Raw genomic sequence first — 24,201 nt, 5'->3', positions numbered from 1 at the left:
GGAGCAGAGTGGAGTCTGCTTTTCTGATTTGAGGCTTGGAGGTACCTCAGCACAGAGGGACCAGAACCACACTGTGGAGGAGCTGACAACACAACGTGGAGGTGCTGAGAGACATCGTTTGCTTTTCTGGACTGGCGGGAGCAACAAACTGTGAGTCCAAAAGGGTGCAGGGCCCTACGGCTGCATTAAGAGCTAGTGACACTGGACAAGGGAAAATTTAAGGACTTGGCAGACTAGCCCTGTTGGTCATAGTCATAGGAGCCCATAGAACTGTGATAAAAGGACTGTCAAATATTGAGTGAGAAATATAGACACACCAGGTACAACAGTCTGAATTCATAGACTGCCCAACAGGGCAGTGGGAGTCTGTCATTAAATTATTGAGACCATTTACCTGGGCTGGAGCCTGACTATTTGACCAACTGCAAGGATGGTGCCATCCCGCCATGTGATGGTGCATGGCCTGGCTGGACCATAAGATCTGGTTGGCGTAAGGATGGGGTGTAAAGGGAGGCAGAGCCCTGAGAAACAACAAGTGGCTCGTGAGGGCAGGTGTAAACCATCGAGGATCCTCCCCTCTTACTAAAAAGATCAAGACATGGTAGGAAAGAAGGAGGGTGTGCCCTGCTAACATGAGCCAGCAAGTCAACCTGTCAGGCCCCAAGAACTGGCACTCGACAGATCAGAGCACCAGACCTAAATGGCAGATTCGAATGAGGTATGATCACTTACACCAATCTAAATTTCCATTCCTGTAATTTAAGACCATCACTTCTTGTCCTGTCCTCTCTCACCATAAATAGTCTCTAACCCTTGTTAAAAAACACCTACATGTGTTTAGAGACTGTTAGTCTTGTCATCCTTGGAACAAATAATCCAAGCTCTTCCAACCTTTTCTTTTATATTTAGTTTTCCAGACCTCGAATCACTTCAGTTGCTCTAAACTCTTTCCAACTTGTCCATGTCTTTCATGAAGTGCAGTGTTACATCTGGAAACAGTGCCTTGGTGGAGTCTTACTAGTCCTGACTAGAATTGAAGAATCACGCCCCTTGACTTGTACGTAACATTCCTATTAATACACCTGAGTATACTAGTTTTTTTTGTAACAATATATTCAGTTTGCTTTCTATGAAAAGTTGGAGACTTATTTCTACAGTCCTGAAACTTAACCTGTTATTTTGTATTTTGAAATGTGAATGTTTTTTCCTATGGGTAGTAGTATTTTATATTTGCTCTTATTGAATTTCACTTTGTTTAATTTAGGGCATTTTTTTCCAATTTATCGAGGACATTTGAATCTTAATCTTGTCTTCTAGAGTGCCACCTGGAGTCATCTACATGTTTAATAAGGATGCAGTCAATTTCAGTTTCTCAGCCTTTAATGAAAATATTGAACAGTAGTAGACCCAGAACAGGAGCCTTGAACTCCACAGGAGCCTTCTCCCATTTTGACATGGAGCCATTGATGAGTACTCTGAATATTATTACCTACCTCTACCTTATAGTAGTCTCAGCTAGACTGTATTTGTTTACCTGTTACTTATCATAGAACAACTTCAAGGACTGAGAATCATGAATACCTATGGGTACTTCTCTCCTTTCCGTTTGGTATTTGTAATTCTAGCATCTCTTTCAGGAACATATAGAGCTCTAAATGTAGGTCTTGTCAGATCAAGGCCTGATTTTATAAATTTTACCCAATGACATTAGTCACCTAATAGTCACCTAAATGCTGATGAAATTTCAAATTGGCAAAATGAGGGCTAACTTTCAAATGAAACTCCTGACAACAGAGGTCTAATGCTACAAACTTTATTCATCACATGAGCTTCTACCAACATAAGTGGGCCTGCTGACTATTTTACAGGGACCCTATCTTCACACTTCTTATTGTTTTGTTTGTTGTTCAGTGGAAAATGAACAAAGTGCTGAGTTGGTTATTTACTATATTGAATCAATGGGCTATGACTTTCTTAACTCTGAGCAAGGACTGGTGTGACAGAAATAAAAAGCAGCAAATACAAAAGCAAAAATATGATCTGGAAAATGTTTATATTTAGTCATTTGCTTTCTTTAAATGTCACAGCACATGCTTGTGTTGCTTATTTTTAAGGTGACCTTCTCCATTATTTGGCTATTTTTATTAATGTATTAAATGAGAGAGACATTATTATTATAATTATGATTATTATGATTATTTGCAACTAAAAATGGCATGTTGCCAAGCTTTTAAGCCTTTTGAAACACCCCTAATCCTCTCCCCAGCCCTTTTTTGTTGGTTATTTGTTAATTTGCTTATTTTTGTTTCCTGAGAGGTCAGCAATGGGCAGTTTATGGTTTCCTGAAGAGAGTCAGCAGATTAAAGATAGGTTGCTTTGTGAGGAGAGAGGACAAAGAGGAAACAACACCGGTAGTATGGCCATATGGTCTCAATAATTATGCAGAAAATGAGAGGAACCACAGCTGGTTTTAAATATATCTGCTGTTGACAAATGTTAATATGATGTTAACTGGAAAGCAACGCAACTGAACCAGTGAGAGAGGTTAATTGAAGTTTAATATGGAAACAACAATGGTGTGCTAATAGGCCAGGATTTGAAGGAAGTATCTGCTTTCAAGCAAGCACCATAAATGCATCTAAGTTCCATGAATGTATTTCGTTGTATGTTGCTCTATTTATAGCCAGACTGAAAAGACATGAATATTATAGCAGTGTAACTAGTTTTGTTTCTAGAAAATTCATGACTAGAGGACTTTGCTTAAAGGACTGTAATTGAACTATTTGTTGTTTGTTTAGCCTACACTTTGGGCATATTTTATCCAAGTCTTTGTGACTATTTCAAATCCTAGGATAATACTTTTGCTCTTTAAGCCATAGGAAAGTTGTCTTTCATTCTGGAAAACTGTTTCCCATCGTGAAAGGACAAATCAAATCCCTGTTTTTTGTTTACTCTTATTATAGTAGTCAGAAAGGTTATGGGTGATTTGCATTTTCCCCTAGTGTAGATGAAAGGTAACTTTGGGAAGCTTGGTGCTGAATGAAATGCTTGCCATAGTGTAATTGTGGGCACGTGAACAAATACTGCAGAGCAGCTTTGTTTGTAAAAACAAACAAATCACCCTCGGTTTGCAGGGCGTCAGGACTTTCTGCATCTCGGCTTCCTCCATGGTAACTCTGCTGTGTGAGCTGCTCAAGAATGAGACATTAAGGAAAACTTAAGATAGAAAGGGGTTTTAAAACACAAGTGTATTGCCTGTGTGTAGAACCCATGTGCTTAAACTGCTTGCTATGTACTGCAGTCTCAAGCACTACACTTTTACTGGTATAAGTGATCAGTGGGGACCCAGGTTTTCTCTGTTTAAAAATCCCAAATTCTCTGATTAAAAAACCCAAAATCCGTGTTTTTCCATGATTAAAATGAAATGCCACTATATATAATGTGTATGTGTGAATGTGTGTATAATATATATGTACATATTAACTGAACACAATGTTTTATTGGTGCATTTACAATTTTAAAACAGTTTGGAAGCCTACCAGTGCCTCAATCATTATAATAAAATAAATTCTAAATACTTATATATTTTGGCATTTGATTTTTGTTTTGTTTTTTATCATGGAAAATCATAGTTCCACTTTTCCCCTTCACTCACCAGGATGCAGATCCAGCTGTGGCTGTCCCCCTCACACTGTTAAGCAGCCCTGATAGCCCACAGCTCCTTGGCCCTGCTGGTGCCCTTCACTCCTGATCCACTGCCCCCCACCCAGGTGTGTGAGGAAGGGATTAGGTGTGTTGAGAAGGGGGTGTGTGGGCACAGGCAATGCATGGAGTAGGGGGGCACAGGCAACACATCTAGAGGCCTGGGGGACACATTTCCCCTCCCCCCAGATTTGTGCCCACAGCTAGCTCTGGACAGGAGCAGTCTTCATGGCCTAGTGTGTGAAACCTGGTGTGGGAGGGCATGCTGCATTGCCATGACTGCGAAGCTGAGGCACCTCCTGCACATCCAGCAGCAGTGGGGGCAAACTTAGTGCTGCCACCATTGCTGCAACTCACCTTGGTGGCCATGGAGGTGTGATGTGGCACTCCCTCCCGCGCTGGGTCCTGCATGCCGGGCTATGGAGGTGGCTTCTGCCCACAGCTGGTTTGGCTCAGCTGCAGCCCTGCACCCTGCTGTGGGTGCAGAAATCTCAGGGGGCACATTCACCCCCCCACTCCCATCTGCCATGTTGCCTGTGCCCTCCTCTGCACCCCCCACAACATATTGCCTGTGCCCCCATAGACTTACCTGGAGACAGCTTTGGGAGCTACTCTTCGCCGCTGCTTGGCTACCACATACATGTGTGTGCGCATATGCATGTGGTGCCCCCTCTAACCATTCTTCTCTACTTCCCCAGTTCCAAGAAGCCCCTTGTAGGCTGAAACCCTGCCAGCCTGCAAGGGAAAACCCACTTTTTCCTACGTTTTTCTCCTTTAAAGGAGGAAATCCGTGATTTTCTGCAGTGAACTGAAAACCCAGGGCCTTGGTGATCAGAAACTGGTCTGTACCCATAATAGAACAGAATTTCAGCACATGTGGACCAATTTGAAAGTGGCAGAACCTTGTCTAAGATTTGCTTTCCCCTCTCTGCTGCCAAAGGGTCAATGTATGCCCTGTTTGCTTTCTGTAAACTATGCTGTTTACAGAAAACTGCAGCACTTAGATTGATTCTGCCTCAGGCTTTTTGATTGTCTTTACTTAGCCTCAGTGTGCCTATTGCTGACCAGCTTTTGACAAATGGTTCTCTCAGTTCCACGTTGTTACAGAACTGTTGAGGTGTAGTCAGAAAAGAAGATGAGAGGGAGAATGAGGGAGAGAAGTGGCTTCTCCACCTTCTCCAGTACTTAAAAACCTTTGCAGGGTATGCCTACCACATGCAATTTGGAGTCAGCAGAGGATGGGTAGTTCAGAGGAGGATGTTTTGGATGTACCAAAACTGCCACTTGGATTTGGAGATGGGGGGTCAATGAAGGGTCAGATTAACTTGAAGTGGATTATGTCAATTCAAGGACTGAAAGAGACATTTGTAGCAGTAGAATATTTGCTTCGATGGATTTGGTTCTTAGAAGATCCCCTTGGCACTGCCTGCTATGGACCAGTAGCCAGGGCCCAGGAATAGTTTTGTTGTACTGGAATTTTTATTACAACAGACCTATATGTTTTTTATAAACCTGATGGTGTTCAATAGCAAAAAATGCAAGGTACTCCACCTTGGGTGTGGGGGGGAGGGGGACCTGCCGCATGCTTATAGGCTTAGCAGTGCTACACTTGCTAGCACCACAGCTAAAAGAGACTTGGGGGTCATGACTGACCACAAGATGAACATGAACTACCAATGCAATGTCGCAGCTGGTAAAGCAAACAAAACTCGGGCTTGCATCCATAGATGTTCCTCAGGTAAATCTCAGGAAGTCATCCTCCCACTGTATTCGGCCTTGCAGCTGGAGTACTGCATCCAATTCTGGGCTCCACAATTCAAGAAGGATGTGAAGAAGCTTGAGAGAGGCTCAGAGGAGAGCCATGAGCATGATCAGAGGGCAAGGGAATAGGCCTTATGAAGAGAGGCTAAGAGCTATAGGACTCTTCAGTCTGGAAAAGCGCAGGCTCGGGGAGACCTGGTGGCTGCCTATAAGTACATAAGGGGTGTGTATCAGGATCTGGGGGAACGTCTGTTCACCAGAGCACCCTGAGGCATAACAAGAACCAACGAACATAAACTCCTGCAAGACCATTTTAGGCTGGACATAAAAAAAACCTTCTTTACTGTCCAAGCCCCAAAGGCCTGCAATAGGCTTCCTCCAGAAGTGGTGCAGGCACCTGCTCTGGACTCATTCAAGAAATGTTTGGATGTTTATCTTGCTGGGATCCTTTGACCCCAGCTGATTTCCTGCCCCTGGGGCAGGGGGCTGGACTTGATGATCTTCAAGATCCCTTCCAGCCCTGATGTCTATGAAATCTATGTCCTGTGCTCAAGTACACTGCTATAACTAAGTATGGATTGTTCAAGTCAAACTTCAAATGATCAAGTTCTTATTAACTTCAGTAACTGCCTGCATCATGCTCTTAACCATTTCTTTCTAAAAATAATCTATGTAACTCCATTCAGCACTATGTTTAAGTTTTAATAATGCCAGCAACGTAGTGGATTCCTTCTATAAGAGGCAAATGCTTTCGTCTCTGGAAAGAGCAATGTATCAAGAGCACAACTGGGATGTAAGTAGTCAAAAGGCAGGTCAGGAGGCTAAGGTCTAATAATGGACAGGAATGTAAGCAGTTTCCCCAGGCAGAACCACAGGCCAAGGAGGGGATCAGGAACAGGGGCAGGGATCCAGACTGGTATCACTAGCCAGGCGGTCTGGAATAGGCTGTATAACTGTAGGGGCCTGGGATGTGAGCAGTTACTTAGCTTCTGACTTGTGGCATAGCTACCTTTCAGAGGACAAGGATCTAGAAGCAAAAGGGGCCCATGGTGCAGTATGGAACCAGAAACAGGTGAGCAGGAACTAGGATGAACTCAGAAAGCAGGACCCAGGGCACGGGAAACCAGGACCAGGGAATCAGAAGCCCAGGGTTGGGATGAGGGAGGTGTCTGTCTTGTTGAGTAGCCTGCTGGACAGTGAAAGGGCTGCTGCTTGAAAGTATTCCTGCCTAGCTGAAATCTTAGCCTCACTAAAGTCAATGGGAACTTTCTAGTTGTCTTCAACCAAGTCAGGATTTCATTTGTAGTTGTTTTTTTAATTGGCTGTTTGGGCTGTGAAAAAGAGAAAGGCGTTGACAAGAGGTTTCTTTACGGAGAACACCGAAAGAGAACACGGGGTTTTTTTCTTAAGTTCCTGTTTACTGTGGAGAGAAAGATGTTTACATGGGTAAGACAGCCTTATCTCTTTTGGTTTAAGAGGATCACTTAAACATGGCTATTTCTTAGTTGTATTTATTTACCGAAGGGAATGCTCACAGTTGGTTACTCAGGCCAAATTACTAGGTCTGTATGAGTAGGCAGGTATTTGATACGGCTTTGGATCTGGCTGCTTTGAATGTCAGTGATCTGATCTGGAGCTCTGGATTGGTTTCCTGCTTCGATCCAGCCAAAGCGGCTCTGAAGCTTCGGAGCCGCCTTGGAGATCTGGCCATAGGGTATAATGGGGGATCAATGAAATATCTATAACTTTGTTGTCTTTTTTCTGATTTAGGTGAAACTTGCAGGGGTGGCAGCCTCTGCTGAGAGCACAAAGCCTGCCAAGCTTCAAGAAGATCAGTGGAGGGGTTTGGGGGAAACTGCACCCCAAATTCTTGAAAGCAAAACTCATGTCATGCATGTGTTAAACCGGGGGGGGGTATGAAAACTGCAGGGGTGGTGGCCCCTGCTGAGGCCATGAAGCCTGCCAGTTGTCATGGAGATAGGTGCAGGGGGAGTCTGGCTTCTTGGGCCCTGAACCTCTGGCTGCTAACAGGCAAAATGCGTGATGTGGGTGGGTGACATTGTGTGTGTGTTAAGGTGCACCCTTCCTGGCTCTGGGGCCTCTGCACAACATGACAGTGTGCCCCAGTGAGGCCTCCTCCTCCCTAACAGCCTCATGCCTGGTCCTCCGCTTTATGTGACAACAGGTACAATAACTTAGCTGGCTCAACACCAGTAGCGACAGCAGCAGCATCAAAGGTGCCCAAACGAAACTGACACAGCACCTTTCTTTTTATAAAGGAATTGACAGCAAGAAGTAAAGATATTGTGTTGTGTTGGACATATGATGTTACTCATGGTGTGTGATGGCTTATCTTGTGTTTTTATGTCTATATGTGTATTATGAAAAAAATGGAGTACTTAAAAATGTATCTTCGGAAGCTTTAGGGTTGAAAACCCCTTTGTCAGGCTGAGGAAGTAACTGCAGTTGGTCCTGGATGGAAGGAATAGTGAAGAGGCCAGAGGCTGGCCTGGCCCACAATGCAGGCAAGAAAGCCAGTCAGTGAAAATGGAAATAGAGGCACCAGGGGGGATGGACAGGCTGGCGTGGAGGGTAGGGGGGAAAGGGGGATGTAGCAGCGCAGGTAAAAGTGCAGAGGGGCCTGGGGTGTCAGATGTCCGGCAGGTCACAGCGTGCCAGAACTCCACTGTCATTGTCTATATTGAGTCCATGAGTTTGTGTCCCTACTACCTAGAAGGCTGATGAAGTGCACTTCATAGGCCCAGTTCTGAAAAGTGGTTCGTACATTCAAACAAACACCTAACCTCATCACCAGCACTGAAGCCAACTTCCTACAGCTCAAAACACAAAACCTGCCAACTATCTCCAGTACCCCCACAAACTGCACACCAGAATCTATCAAAGACAACAAAACTCAACCGCCTGTGGGGGCACATTCCTCACAAAAAAAACACTTTGCCTCCAGTCTCTCAGGCCTGATCCTCAGAGGGAAAAAATTACAATGCATACCAATTTTCAGAGACGAGTCTCGGTGGCCTTGAGGAAGGGCTTCAGGACCACTAAGATTTGGGAGATGGTACCCCATTCAGCTCTGTTCAGGGGACCATTGATCCAAATCTCCCCAAGCAAGGTCATCTTATGGATGGCCTTCTGTTGCTCCACCAACATTTCAAGCATCAGGTATGTGGAGTTCCACCGAGTCTCCACATCCTTCATGATTCTGTGCTGCGGGATGCTCAGCTCTGCCTGTTTTTCCCACAGCACCTTGCTTCTCTTGATGCTGTGGTGGAAGTAGCCCACCACCTTCCTGCATTTTGAAATCTGCTGGCTTGTAGTAGTAGTGGTGGCGGCGCTGTCACTGGCAGCCCTGTACCCCTCCAAGGCATCACTCACTATGAGGTGCAGCCTGTGTGCCACACAGCGGATGCCAACAAAGTTGGCATCATGGACAGCCCTCACCATATTGGCCCCATTGTCAGTGACCATGAACCCATGGGTGAGCTCAGCCTGCCCAGTGAGCCCCCCCTGCACCATGTGGTTCATGGTCCGCATGATCTCTCTAGCCGTGTGGGACTCACCCAGCACCTACGCTTGCAGTAGAGCCTACCAACAGCCTAACTGATTGTACCAGTGCCCTGTGAGGGAGAGGGAGGTGTGATTACCACCCTGGCTCATACAGATATCGAAGCTGAAGTGCAAGGCTACCTGCGGCCCTGCTTTGCACAGCTCCTCCCTCAAGTACTCCCTGCATGACTCCTACACGGAGAGCACCACCGTCCTGCTAAAGGTGTTAGATGTGGGCATTTTATAAATTGGGACTAGAAGTGCTATGAACCGCCTGAACCCTGGCCACTCAACTAGGGAGAAGGGCTGGCTATCCAGAGCAAGCATCTCCCCAGTGCTCTGTGTGATCCTGCTCACCTTGGGAATGCACCCCCCCTTTCTGTCCACCTTTCCCCCACTGGTCCAGGGTGGTCTGCCTCTGCTTTGGGGGGAAGGGAGCTTTGGAGCAAGCATGGGGCTTCCCTTTCAGCATACTGGCACTGGTGCCAGGCTGAGCAGGAAGAAGGACAAGGGGGTGGTGCCTCCTCAGTGCTCCCACTCTACACGACTCCCCCGCTTCTGGGTTGAGGGTGAGGATCCTGCCTTTTCCCCCTTCTGACCAGGCTGAGGCTCAACAGCAGTAGGAGCTGCCTCAGCTGAGATGCTTGCCTCCACAACCTCAGCCTCCTCCAAGGTGCTGCTTTCTGGAGAAGACCTAGGTCTAGAGGAAATTTGAGGGATGTGGACCACAAACCCTGATTACCCCTCAGTCCCCAGAATTGCTTGAGCCAGAGTGCTCAGCATCCCTGGTTCCAGCTCCAGCTCCTACTCTGGCAGTGGGAAGCTTATGCTGAGAGCTGAAATTGGGGTGGAGGAGACAGTGTTTCCACTGCTAGTGCCCACTTCTGGACTAGGGGGAGATGGTGCATGTGCATCGATGTCAGGTGCAGACACTGCTACCACCTCCTGGCTTCCACTGGCAGCACTGACGGCATGGCTGCTTGGGAAAAGAATGGATCTGTGTTTGCGGGGGGGGGGCTTTCAGCTCTAGCTGTCCCCCTACCTCCCTTCCTCCCCTGCCAGAAGACCTAGCACCTGCCTTTCTAGCACACGTCATATTAAACTGCAAAAGGTCTGTGTGTGTGTCACTCTTTTTTTGTATTGTGTGTGTTATTCCCTCCATTGTGTGTGTGCGCACTGGACTCTTCTTTGATTGTTTGCTTCAGTGTTAAGAGCTATGTAAAAATTGTGTTCTGTCTGTCTGTCTTCTCCTATGAATATCTGATTTTTCTTTCTTATATTGTGCGTGTATGCGTGCGTGCGTGCAATCTGTGTGCCTCCCTGCACAGTGATGGATCACACTGGCAGGGAAAACACAGCTTTCTTTTTTCCAAGTTTGCAAAGAAATAAAAGGGCAAATAGAAATTGAAAGAAATGAATTATATACTACTAAGAGATGGTAAGCTAAGCTACATCCCACCCAATCCTTTCTAACAACGAAAAGGAGCAGACAATTTCAACTACTAAGTAAAGCAACCAGGCTGTCTTCTAGGGTACCTTTGTCACACAGTTTCTGAGAGGGAACAAGCTTGCAAAAGGCACAGCATGCCTCCAAACAGAGGCTTTAATGTTGTTTCTAGGTCCCTCCCCCCAGACACTGTCATTGTAAAGGCAGCCAGAGAGAAATCCTTGTCAATGGCCACCTACACATGTCAGTCTTCCCCCCCTGCCCCGTACCCCATCCTCCTAACTTTTACTGTCAGCTTCTGAAGCATTCAAAGCTTTTATGAAGTACTTTGGAAGCTCAGAACAACTTTGGACAGCCTGAATGAGCCAGCACTTCGCTCCGGGCATGACGCTTCCGACGCTGAAGCATCAGAAGCAGCCCCGGATCTGAAGCACGATCCGAAGCCTCGCACAGCCCTACAAATTACATGGACTGTAAAATACATGAAGTGATTACAATGGGAGTTGCACGTGCTTAAATTGGGGCAAAATTTGACCATCAGGCTTTAGTGATTGAGGGGGAAAATGCTAACATTTTTCATTTCTCTTTTATCTAATACTGAGGCTGTATGTCTTCCACACCTCTCCCACTTTTCCTTCCTTCACCGTATAAATTTTAAATTATACATGGCATTTTTGTAGTCATCTTTTAGTTCAGTTCAGTGAAGTGTCTGGGCTGAAAGAGGGCAGGTGGGAGCAGGTGCCTCAATAAATAAATCACTAGTGATTAATCTGTCACCATTAGGAATTTTAAAAAGCCAATTTGCTTTAATGGATGTGACCAATATTGTAAGACATCCAATGTTTCTGGTTGTGCCTCAGTTTTTAGATAAGATTTGAAGAAATTCAGATATTTCATGAAAAGTATTTATTTGTTTTAGATCTTTGGACCATCATCACAATGGAGTTAAGGTTGATAGTGGATATCATTTTCTATTGCACAACTGCCCACTGCCAATGTAACTCAATACAAAACAATATCTTTCCTTTTCTTATTGAATTTTAATCACATATACTTCATTCAAGGTGCTGCTCCACTATTTATAACTCTACACAGTGCTTTGAAAATGCACTAAATATATTATCATGGTTGTGGTGATATTAATTCCATACAGAAAGGAGAGAAGAGAAGGAGGAGTTGAGCTGTATGTAAAAGAGCTGTATGATTGCTCAGAGCTCCAGTATAAAACTGGAGATCAGTCTGTTGACAGTCCCTGGGTTAAGGTCAGAGGGAAGAGCAACAAGGATGATGTCATGGTGAGTATCTGCTGTAGACCACCAGACCAGGAGGATGGGGGAGATGAGGCTTTCTTCAGACAACTAATGGAAGTTTCCAGATCACAGTTGCTAGTTCTCATGGGGGACTTCGCTCACCCTGAAATCTTTTGGAAGAGCAATACAGCAGTGTACAGGCAATCTAGGAGGTTTTGCAGAGCATTGGGGATGACTTCCTTGTGCGAGTGTTGGAGATACCAACAAAGGGTCATTGTCTTCTTGACCTCTTGCTCAGAAACAGGGAAGAATTGCTGGGGGATGTAGAAGTAGATGGCAAGTTGGGCAGAAGTGACTGTGAGATGATCAAGTTCAGGATCCTGACAAAAGGAAGAAATGAGAGCAGCAGAGTAAGGACCCTGGACTTCAGAAAAGCAGACTTTGATTCCCTGAGGGAAATGATGAGTAGGATCCTATGGGACATGAACACTGCATGCCCCTGAAAGCTGGGGGGGGGGGGGGGCACAGCAACCTCCTGCAGGCTGCAGCAGTGCTGTGAGTGGTGACAGCACAGCGGCGATAAGTGGAGAGCCGCTGCAGGCACTGCTGGCAGTGTTGGCAGCACCTTTTCACAGAGGGTTCATCACCACACTCAGGGGGTGCACCCCCTACATGTTGCCAGTGCCCTGGTAGGTCCATCTGAGGGGGAAAGGAGTAGGAGAGATGGTTATATTTGAAAGAAATCTTACTGAGGGCACAAGAACAAACCATCCCAATATGCAGGAAGAATAGCAAATATGGCGGGCAACCAGCTTGGCTCAGCAGAGAACTCAACAATGAAGCTTCCAAGAAGTTGAAGCTTGGAGAGATGATTAGGAAGGACTATAAGAATATAGCTTGGTCATTCAGGGATGAAATCAGTAAGGCCGATGCACAATTGGAGTTGCAGTTAGGAAAGGTTGTGAAGGGTAACAAGAAGGGTTTCTAAAGGTATGTTAGCAACAAGCGGAAGGTTAGGGAAAGTGTGGGTTTCTTACTGAATGGAGGAGGCAACCCAGTGACAGATGAGGAGGAAAAGCCTGAAGTACTGTATGCTTTTTTTACCTTGGTCTTCACAGGCAAGGTCAGCTTCCAGATTACTGCACTGGGCAGCCCAGTTTGTGAAGTAGGTAAGCAGCCCTCAGTGGTGAAAGAAAAGGTTAGGGGCTATTTAGAAAAGCTGGATGTGTACAAGTCCATGGGGCTGGATGCAATGCACCTGAGAGTGCTGAGAGAGTTGACTGATGTGATTGCAGAGCTGCAATATAGTACCCATCTTTAAGAAAGGGAAAAAGGAGGATCCAGGGAACTACAGACCAATCAGCCTCACCTCAGTCCCTGGAAAAACCATGGAGTAGGTCCTCAAGAAATCTAAGTACTTGGAGGAGAAGTAAGTGATCAGGAACAGTTAGCCTGGATTCACCAAAGGCAAGTCATGCTTGGCTGACCTGATTGCTTTCTACAATGAGATGGATGGCTCTGTGGATGCAAAGAAAGCAATGGACATTGTATATCCGGACTTTAGCAAGGATTTTGATATGGTCTCCCACGCCATTCTTGTAAACAAGCTAAGGAAGTACAGATTGGATGAATGGACTATCAGATAGATAGAAAACTGGCTGGATCATCAGGCTCAATGGGTATTGATCAATGGTTCAATGTCTAGTTGGCAGCTGGTATCAAGAGGAGTGCCCCAGTGGTCAGTTCTGGAGCTGGTTTTATTTCGTATTTTCATTAATGATCTGGAAGATTAGATAGACCCCCAGGAAGATTACAGATGACACTGAGGTGGGGGGAGTAATAGATAAGTTGGAGTGTGGGGCTAGAATTCAGAGTGATGTAGAGAAATTGGAGGATTTTACACTGAAAGAAATCTGAGGTTCAAAAAGGACAAGTAGAAAGTCCTGCACTTAGGATGGAAGAATCCCATGCACTGCTACAGGGTTGGGACCAACTGGCTAAGCAGCAGCTGTACAGAAAAGGACCTGGGGTTTATAGTGGACAGTAGAGTTGTGCAAAGGTTTGGGTCACAATTCGAATTCAGAGATGATTTGGAGGCTGAACCTACAAATCTGAATCAAATTGCTGGAATCTTTAGGCTTTCTGAATTGATTCAGAGCTTCTGAATAGATTAGGAAAAGATTTGGCGATTCAGCCATAGGGTATAATGGGGAATCAATGAAATATCTATAACTTTGTTGTCCTTTGGATGATTCAGATGAAATTTTCAGCATTGGTAGCCTTTATTGAGTGCATGCTGTCTGCCAAGTTTCAAGGTGATGGGTTTAGAGATTCTTGGGAAACTGCACCTCAAATTCCTGAAGGCAAAACTCATGTCACGTATGTGTATTAAGCCACAGTGGGGTGAAAACTGCAGGGATGGTAGCTTTTCTGAGGCCACAAAGCCTTCCAGGCTTCAAGGAGATAGGTGCAGGGGTTTCTGGGAAACTGCACCTCAAACTGCTGACAGGCAAAACTCGTGACATGGGTAACGCTCTGTGTGTGTGTGTTAAGGCACAGCAGGGTGAAAACTGCAGAGATGGTAGCCCCTGGTGAGGTCACAAAGTCTGCCATGGTTCAAGGAGATAGATGCAGGGGTTTGGGGGAACTGCACCTGAAGCTGCGTACAAGCAAAACTTGTGACATGGGTGACACTGTGTGTATTAAGGTGCAGCAGGGTGAAAGCTGCAGGCCTGCTAGCCCCTGCTGAGGCCATGAAGCCTGCCAGCTGTCAAGGAGATAGGCACAGGGGATTCTGGGTTCTGGGGCCCTGCACCTCTAGCTGCTGACATGGGTGCTTGTGCAACTCGTGACATGGGTGCTTGTGCAACTGTGTTTGTCTTGGGGCACGAGGGAGAGGGGGTTGCAGCTACTGCAGGCCCAGATGCTAAGCTACTGTGTTACCAATCAATCATGATTCACTCAGGGACCAGCTCAATACACAGTAGCTAGCTAATGTAACAAGTTAACGAGCAAGGACTAACACCTACAAAACCACAGACTAAGGAGAGGAAATAATACAGACAATCAACTGCCCCAATACAGAGACAGTCAGTTGTACAAGCACCTTTGTCATGAGTTTTGTCTGTCAGCAGCTAGGGGTGTAGGGCCCCAGAACCCCCCTGCACCAATCTCCTTAACAGCTGTTAGGCATTGTGGCCACAGCAGGGCTTAGCATCCAGGCCTGCAGTAGTTTTTTTCTCCTTCACTCAACCATGCCCCAAGACAGACACAGTTGCACAAGCACCCATGACAAATGTTTTGCCTGTCAGCAGGTAGAGGTGCAGGACCTCAGAACTCACAGTCCCTGCACCTATCTCCTTGACAGCTGGTAGGCTTTGTGGCTGCAGCAGGGGCTATCAGGCCTGCAGCTTTCACCCTGCTACACCTTAATACACACAGTGTCACCCATGGCATGAGTTTTGCTTGTCCACAGCTTGAGGTTCAGTTTCTCCCAAGCCCCTGCACTTATCTCCTTGAAATCTGGCAGGCTTTGTGGCTTGATGAGGGGCCACTACTCCTGCAGTTTTTACCCCACTGTGGTGTAACACTTATACGTGACATGAGTTTTGCTTTCAAGAAGTTGGGGTGCAGTTTCCCCTGAACCCCTGCACCTATCTCCTTGAAACTTGGTTAGCTCCATGCTCTCAACAGAGGCTACCATCTCTGTAAGTTTAATCTAAGTTGGACAAAAAACAACAAAGTTATGCATATGTCATTGATTCCCTATTATACCCTATGACCAAATCTCCGAATCAGCTCTGAAGCTTCAGAGCTGATTCAGCTGAATCAAAGTGAGAAACTGATTTGGAGCTCTAAATTGAACTGCTGGCATCTGAATTGGCCAAATCTGAACCCAAATCAAATAGTTCCCTATTCACACAGGCCTACTATAGAATTTGGTGGCAGGGTAAGTGGTGGTGGTGTTAATTCCTGTGGGTGCCTGAGCCTGTGTGCAGCTAGAAAGAAACAACTGGGTATGGCACAGATTTAGAAAGGGGTGAGCCAGTCTTCCCATTACAAATCCCCACTTTTAAAAATTTGCTCCTAAACAGGAGATGTCAATTCGGTGACCTAGGAATGGTATGTAAGCACATTAGTACCCATTTTACTTACCTTAGTAAAAATTAAAATGCTAACATATAGGATTTAGCTACCCAGATGAATATTTCCCGGTAATGGAATACCTCAAGTTAAGCTGCTGTTTGAGTGATGTAGCTGTGATAGTCCAAGAAATATGTGAGAAGCAAGGATTTTTGTGGGTGGTATATTTTCTTGGTCCAACTGCACAGTTGGAATAGATTTAGGCAAGCTTTTGAATGCAATGAATAACATTTAAAAGCTTGTCTATCACAGTCATGCAGTTTGTCCACAAAAATCCTTGCCCTTTGCATGAAATTAAGCTATCTAATTTGGCATACTTTCACTAGTGATGAACAGGCAACAGCATCCACAGAAGTAAATTGGAGCTGTTGGGTGCTCAGTAGTTTTTCAAAATCTAACCACTTTCTTAGCTGTCTAAACATAGAATTAAGAACCTAGCTCTTAGGAAACTGTTTTGCTTTTGCCTTTTACCTTATGTTCAACAATATTTGTGGTGCTCCTTTTTAAATGTTATTTTTGAACAAAAATGAGCTAACTTTGCCACTGCTTGCTTGGTTCCACAGCATGCTGGAAGGAGTGCTTTTCCTATTTTTTGTGCTCACAGCTGCTCATGGGAGGTATTAGGTGAAGCCCAGGCACAAGTGAAAATAAAATATAGCTATGTAAAAAAATAAATGTATTCATACCACAGTGTATTCAATAAACTTCTATTTTACATCATTTCCCAAAGCAACAACAAAATTATGCCATAAACAGGAAGGACAGGCTTCCTCCTGATATGCACTGCCTCTCATAAGTGAAAATGTGCATTTATTTTAAAATATTTCTTCAGACAGTCAGAATACCTTATCAGTGAACCCAAAGCAGGCTTAGTTAGACATGGATGTTTGGTGACCTGGGTGAAATGAGTTTAGTGATCAGAGTTTAATTTCCAGTGGAGACATGCCCACACTACAGAATCTAAGACCACCATAGCTGATCCAGGATGAGTTTATCATAGAAATTACTAAGTGACTTAGGATCTTAGGATCATATCACCTTCAGTGAGAACTTTGGCTCTATGGTATTAACTTAAACGCAACTAAATCACTTTTATCCTCTCTTCCTCTTCTTTCATAATGTAGTCTTTTTGAAAAAAAATGCCAGGGACACAGGATGAGCATTGGGACTAAATTATTCTTTCACCCTTGGATCTGAATAGCAATAGCAGTAGCAATATGCCCATGAAAAATGCTTTGGAAAATTCTGTCCTTTATGTTAACCAGCTGTTAGGGTGTGGACAGAGACTAAGGTGAGCACCCATCCTTAATTGGGTAGAACAGTACTGGGCATCTAGTGTCACACCTGGGCTAAATGATTTTGGGACAGCATATATCCTGGATTCCCAATATTGTGCAGGGAACCATGTGTTCCATTTGCTGCAGAAAAACATTGGAAATGGTGGATTTCTCCTTGCAGGCTGTCAGAGTCCCAGCCTGCAAGGGGCTGTTTGGGGCTGGGGGAAGTGGGATGCAGGGGGTCCCATACGCATGTGCTTGCACACACACATGCACATGGCTAAACATACATCCAGGTAACAGGGAAGAGCATCTCCCTGCAGGTAAGTCTATGGGAGGGGAGAGGGTGTGGTGGGGTGGGGAGAGCAGACTGAGGCCCCCACAGTGGGAGAGGGAGTGAGGCAGGGGCTAGGGCTGGTGATGCTGCCCAGCTGGGGTTGTGCATGGGAGCAGGATGGGAATGTGCAGCTGCAGGGCTGGCTGGGGAGCAGGATAGAGCTACAGGCACCATATCTGGGGCATGGTAGGGGAGCTGGCTCTCTGCTGCTGTGCTCACTCCCAGGAAGGGAAATGGGTGGGGAGGGCACATGCACAACTGGATCTGTGCAGGATGGGGAAGGATGCACACTGCCCAGTGAGGTCTCGGGGCTCTGTGCCCTATTGCCCTCCCCTAGGGCCACCATGGTGGGACATGGTATGGGAGGGTGGAGTGGGGTATAGAGAGGCTTGGTGTTGCCAGGAGTCTTGCACCAGCCATGTTGCCAGGGTGAAGTGCCCCCTGCCCGCCTGGCAGCAGTAGGAGTGGCAACAGCAGTGGTGATGTAGAGTTCTGCCCTGTGCTGGCAGGCAGGGAACTCTGCCATAGTGGCATGGCCAGCATGGGGCTCCCAGTGGTGGTGGCAGCAGCACCGAGCCTTTTTGCCCCCCTTCTCCCCTTCTGGCTCCCAACAGCTGGCCCATGGAGGCCCCTGGGCAGAGGGACTAAGGGATGGGAGCCCCAAGCCTGCAGCAGGCAGCCAGCATCCTCCCCTGCCCACCATGGGCTCCACTCAGCTCTGCTCTGGCTGTGCTGCCTGCTTTGTGGGGAGGAGGTGGACATGTATTCCACCTTTCTATTTTGAAAAGGTGGTCATCCTAGCAGAAACTCCTGGCTATATAAGTACAGCAGAATTTGGCTTGGCATTTGTGATGAGTCTGCTGTTGTTTTAAACAAAAACTTTATACTTGTTTGCATTTAGTAATATATTGGTGAGCTTGAAGTACCCACATTTAGGTTGATAATGGATTATTTTGTTCACAAGTACAAGGGAAAATCTACCATTACTTTGTAATATAGAGTTAGGACTATGTCCTCAATGAGTTTCTCTTAAATGTTTTCATTTTCACATTTATGATCACTTATCAGTGTTAAGATATTTTTGATAGCTGGTACCTCAAAGCATATTTTGAAGGCCACATGTTTATCCAGTATACTTCTTTGCAGTTTCCTGAAAATAGTTCCACTGGGTGGACATGAGATGGTTATTGTGCATTAGCCTAATAACACTGTGCAGTAGCATGGCTGTTAAAAACCATGCTAATAACCTATTGTGCAATGGTATTAGGCTAATGCACAGTAAGCATTGCCAAATACAATGTACTGGTGCTACTGCATAGTAATTTTAGATAGTACTTTATTAAGCAAGTACTAAACTAAATATGTAGTACAGGGGTGGGCAAAATACAGCCTGTTGGCCAGATCCAGCACATGAGGCAATTCTGTCCAGCCTGCGGGGCCCCTAAAATTTTTTTGAAAATTAACATTTATCTGTCCTTGGTTCCTGTAAAAAATGACAGGAACCAGGGGCAGTAAGACCCAGGGGAAGGCCGGAGGGCTCCCTCAACAGCAGGGCCTACCCAGCCCCACCCCTCCTAACAGGAAGCCCCAGCAGGGGCTTCTGGCCTGGGACCATATGGCTGCCCCAATGCAGGAACCTCAAGTAAAGAGGGGGAAGGGTAGGGAACAAGCTGGTGCAGAGTGTGGGAAAAAGTAGCCCCTCCCCCACCCCCTGGCCCATGCTCCCTGCTGCAGCCACTCGCAACCTATGTGGGGTTGTCCTGAGGAGGCACAGGCAGCCCCACATGGACTGGAAGTGGCTGCAGTGCAGGGCACCAGCCATGGGGTGAAGGAAGGGCCACTTTTCCCCCACTGAGCACCAGCTTGTAATCCACCCCCGCTGCCAGCCTGGGCCCTGCATGGCTCTGGGCTCACCCCTCGGGGCAGTGCCATGGCAGCAGCAGCTACGTCCCCTGCACTTGCCATGCCGGGCAGTGTTTGCCACCGCTGCCTCTGGGCTGTGCAGCGCGTGAGATCCAGGTGGGCAGCAGTAGCAAATGCTGCCTGGTGCGGCAAGCTGGGGGGCCGCAACTGCTGCCGACGGGCAAGCCTGAGGCTGCGCAGGGCTGAGTTACAAGCTGGTGCTGAGTGTGAGGGGAAAAGCAGCCTCTTGTCTGCCCCATGGCCAGTGCCCCATCCTGCAGCTGCTCACAGCCCATGTGGGGCTGCCTGTGCTTGCTCAGGACAGCCCCGTGTGGGCTGTGATTGGCTGCAGCAGGGAGCGCAGGTCATGGGGCAAGGGAGAAGCTGCTTTCCCTACTCTCTGCACAAGGTCCTTCCCTGCCAGTGAGTACTGCAGGGCTGTGTGGGGGGGGAGACACTGGGAGCACTGGGGGAGCATTGGGTAGGGGGCAATGAGCAGGAGCACAGGGCATACACTAGTGTCCCAGGGCCAGCGCTGACAGGGCCCAGAGCAGGGTTGCAGGGGTACAGGGTCCTGACCAGCAGGGGCTCTATGGAGTCCAGCCAGCTCCCCCCTCTCCCTGCTGGTGCAGCCTAGCTCGGCTCCACAGACCCCTGCCAGCCTGCGCCCTACTCTGGGCTCCACTGGTGCTAGCCCTGGGACATTGGTCCCAACACATTGGGACATTGGTCCCAAAATGGTGACCAGAGGGTGGGGCACCTGTCAAGGGGAGGGGCACCTGTCAAGGGGCAGGGCTACCCATGCAGTCCTTGACAGCTTGCCAAAACTGTGTAAGCTGCCCTCTGCCCAAAATAATTGCCCACCTTGGTGCAGTATCTAAGGTGCATTAATGAATATGTAGATGTGTCTACAATGTATTTATCTGTGGCCAATTGCATAGAGACCAAGTAGAAAACAATGCTGCAATCTTTTGCAGGAAACAATGAAAATTTTATATTTAAATAAGTGCCTCGTACATGTAGTTATTTTGGCAGACAAGGTTCTTTGGGTGAATCTGATATCTTTTATTAGACCAACTTAAATAGTTGGGGGAAAAAATTAAAAACCCAGCCTGATGAAGGGTTTTTAAACCTGATAGCTTGCTTAATTTTTTTTCCAACTATTTAAGTTGGTCTAATAAAAAATATCAGATTCACCCAAAGAACCTTCTCTGCTTATGTCCTTAGACCAACACTGCTACAACCTACACCCCTGTTATTTTGACAGGGAATATGTATGTCATCTATTTCTACAGTTATATATAGATTCTAGGGTCGGAAGGGACATCAGTGAACCATCTAGTCTGACCCCCTGCCCCTTGCAGGCAAGAAAAGGGTCACCAAACCTGGGGTCAAGTGACCCCAGTCAGGTGCCTGTCCAGTCTCCTCTTGAAGACCCTCAAGAATGGGGTGAGCACCACCTCCCTTGGAAGCCCATTCCAGATCCTGGCAACCCTGACCGTGAAGAACTTTTTTTTAATATCCAGTCTAAACCTACTCTCCAGTAGCTTATGACCATTGTTCCTCGTTGTTCCAGGGGGTGCCCTGGTAAACAGATCATCATCTACATGTGAGATGCTAACTTGTAAGACAGAGTAAAACTTTAAAAGGAATAAGGTTATAAAATAAATTGAGTTTCTATAGATTTCTACTTTGATTTTGTCCAAGCTTTAGGCACTGGATATTGCTATGTCTTGATCCACTAAGTAAAAACCTCTAGCGCTAGGTATCTTCTTACTATGTAGATACTTGTCGATTGTTGGCAAATCATCTCTTAACCTTCCCTTTGGTAAGAGAACTAAAATGTGTCTAGTAGGTATCTGGCAGAAAGGAAAGAGTTTTGAATCTCCAGGTGTTTCAACTTCTCAGAACCCTCTTCAGTTTTCCAATATCTTTTTGTAGCATGGAAACCAGAAGTGAAATTACTACTTCTGTAATTTAGTCATTTTTGTGCTAATACTACAAACCCTACTCTTACTCAATAGCCCTGTATTTATACATTGAAGGACAGCATTAGTTTCCTTTTCACAACAACATTGCACTGATAGTTCATGTTTAGCTGGTTATCACTGATGGCCATGAAGTCCTTTACAGTGTCACTTCCTTGCTTGTCAGTCTGACCTACATTTCTTTGTTTCAAGATACATCACTTTGCAGCTAGCTGTTTCAAAGTGCATGCTACTTAAATTAACTCATCGTAATAAAGGGGTATAGGTAATTACTTTAGTCCTCAACATTATTTATTACTACACCAATCTTCACTGACAAAATTTGCAGATGATACAGTGACTTTATATTTTCTTTTAGAACAATGAAGAGGTTAGTGAATGGGGACCAGTAGAACCCCAGTACTAGTACCCCTTTTCCCATGACTATACTAACAATTGGATTTTGAGATTTCTTAGTCAGTTTTTAATTAAATACATTACATTGATTTCTGTATAAAGCTAATGTTCTTAATCAGAGTGTTCGTGTAGTATTAAATCAAATACCTTATACAAGTCTAAGGCTACTATGTCAACACAGTTTAGCTGATAAAGGTAACTTGCTGTAATTTTTTTCTTTGATAAGTGGTGTGCTGGTAGCTGTTTGCTTATCACAGAGACTTGAATCTCTAACTGTGGACCAGGAACCCGTTGTACAAACACAGAAGAACTAATTAATCTTTGTCCCAAGACTGCTTACAATATAAGCATACGGTAAGATGTGGCACATGGATAGAGGCAAATGGGGAGTACAAGGAAACCATATCTGTTAGCACAGTGAGTGACAGTCTCAATCCAGCAACAAGATGCCTACAGTGGGCATACACCTGCTTCACTCAGTATTTCCCCTCTGGGCTCTCCTGCTACATGACTTTGATGGGAAAAAATGGTTAGATCTTAATCCCTGAGGGATTAAGCCTCCCTCGCTCACCCCATCTCTGTGGATCCAGCGTTGGCTTCACTGGGAGGCTTTGTTTGCTGCTATGCCTCTTTCCATGCCTATTTCCTCTTCTACAGTGCCCCAAGGGCAGAGTACCAGTTCTCCCATCCTGCCTTTTAAGCACGGCAGCATCCCTAATTACCCTTATGTTTACCTAGTGAGCTAAACCCTCCACTGCTGCAGTCCCGCCCCCTCCGGCTACCTGCAGCCCGGGTCTGCCTAGGAACAGGGCTTCAGCTTGAACCCTTGTTACACCTACAGTCAAGCTTCTTGTGGATACCTCAGCAAAGCAGATTTTTAGTGGGGAGTTCAAGGAGAACAACAAAGTGATGGTGGTTGTTTTGTGGGGCATTTCTTCCAAGCATAGTGGGTAGTGTGGACAAGTGCATTTGAAAAGTTGGGTTTTCCATATTTAATGGAAGTGGTCCCTGTATTAACTGTATATTTCCATAGTGGGCAACTCTTTTGTTGTGTTGAAATCAGGGTAACTGGCCTTGATTTATCTAAATCAAGCTGTCCAACTTTTCTGTGGCTGGGGGCTGTATGTCACATTGGTTGCAGCCTCCTTGTGGGATCCCTGAAACCTCCTCTGTGTGGGGAGTGGAAGCCTCCCCTCCACCACCACTGCACAGGCAACATGAGCCCTCCCTTTCCTGCCACTGCCACTTGGGCAGCGTGCTCACTAGGCCCACAGGTTGCCAGTTGGGCAGCACTGATCTAAATCATCCTGTTGATCCACCACTGTACAAACACTTCTGGGTAGCACACCCCAGCTATTTAACAACACATAGCCATATTATATAACAGTATGCAGGAGCGGCAGCTAAAGCTTCCTGCTACTGAGGGGAAATGTCACCTCATTCTTTCTGCTGCACATGCCTGTGTTGAGGCAATAAACCTCCCATTTTCAGCAGCATAAAATTTGGTGACATCTCTGTCTGCAGCATTGTACCCCACTGCTGTGACATCTCAACAGAATTAGATACCCCCATAATGCCTTTTACTCATGGATGCATGTTCCTGTGCCACCACTGCATGGGGCTGGGGCTGGGGCTGGGGCTGGAGGAGGAGGAGGGTCTGGTGAAGAGAGGGTGAGACACCTCCTTAGTCAGTAGCTGGGGTTTGTGCCCTGCTCCCCCACTTCCTAGCCAAGGAGTTAAAAACTGAGTGTATGGAATGGAGTTATCTGACAAGCATCTAATGCTAAGCAAGGACAAAACCAGAATGTGAATGGTTCTCTTTAGAAATGTATATGTCCCTATTTCAGCCAGGCTTTCCAGAAACATCTGGAATGTGAATTCCTTTTCACATTGTGATAAAAGCTAACCTGCTCCTTCCTAAAGTTCACCTCTGACTCAGACAATCCAAGTGAACTAATGGATATTGTGGCCCAGGTCATCAACAGTTTTACTGAAATACAAAGTAGTCAAAATATTCAAAGTCTGACTTTTATGAACAGAGATGGCAACTTTGTTGGTTTGATTCTTGTTTTCCCATTTACATTTGAGAAGTTAAAAAAAAAATCCTAGACAACTGCTCACGGCAAGGATAACCAAGGCTTTACAAAGCTTTGAGTGTTGCATTCTAATCAACATATGTATGAATTATTCTTATACATGCTGTAATAACTTAATAGGAATTACCTTATTTTTCTGTAGGTCCCTGTCTGTCACCAGTAGAATATTTTCTGCATGTTTATTAAAGGCAATTCTGACTTTTATGAGTTCACCCTAGTGATATTTACCTTGGTTTTGCTCAGAGCAAATGTATCAACTTCCTTTTCTTGCTAGGTAAGCATTTGCTTCCCCTTGTGATTATGCTAATTACCTTCAGAGTTGCTGAGCGCCCAGAAAT

This window comes from Crocodylus siamensis, chromosome 1 (genome assembly GCF_052110815.1).
Source record: "Crocodylus siamensis isolate JL-2025a chromosome 1, ASM5211081v1, whole genome shotgun sequence".
Taxonomy (NCBI): Eukaryota; Metazoa; Chordata; order Crocodylia; family Crocodylidae; genus Crocodylus; species Crocodylus siamensis.
This window is presented reverse-complemented; position numbering follows the sequence as displayed.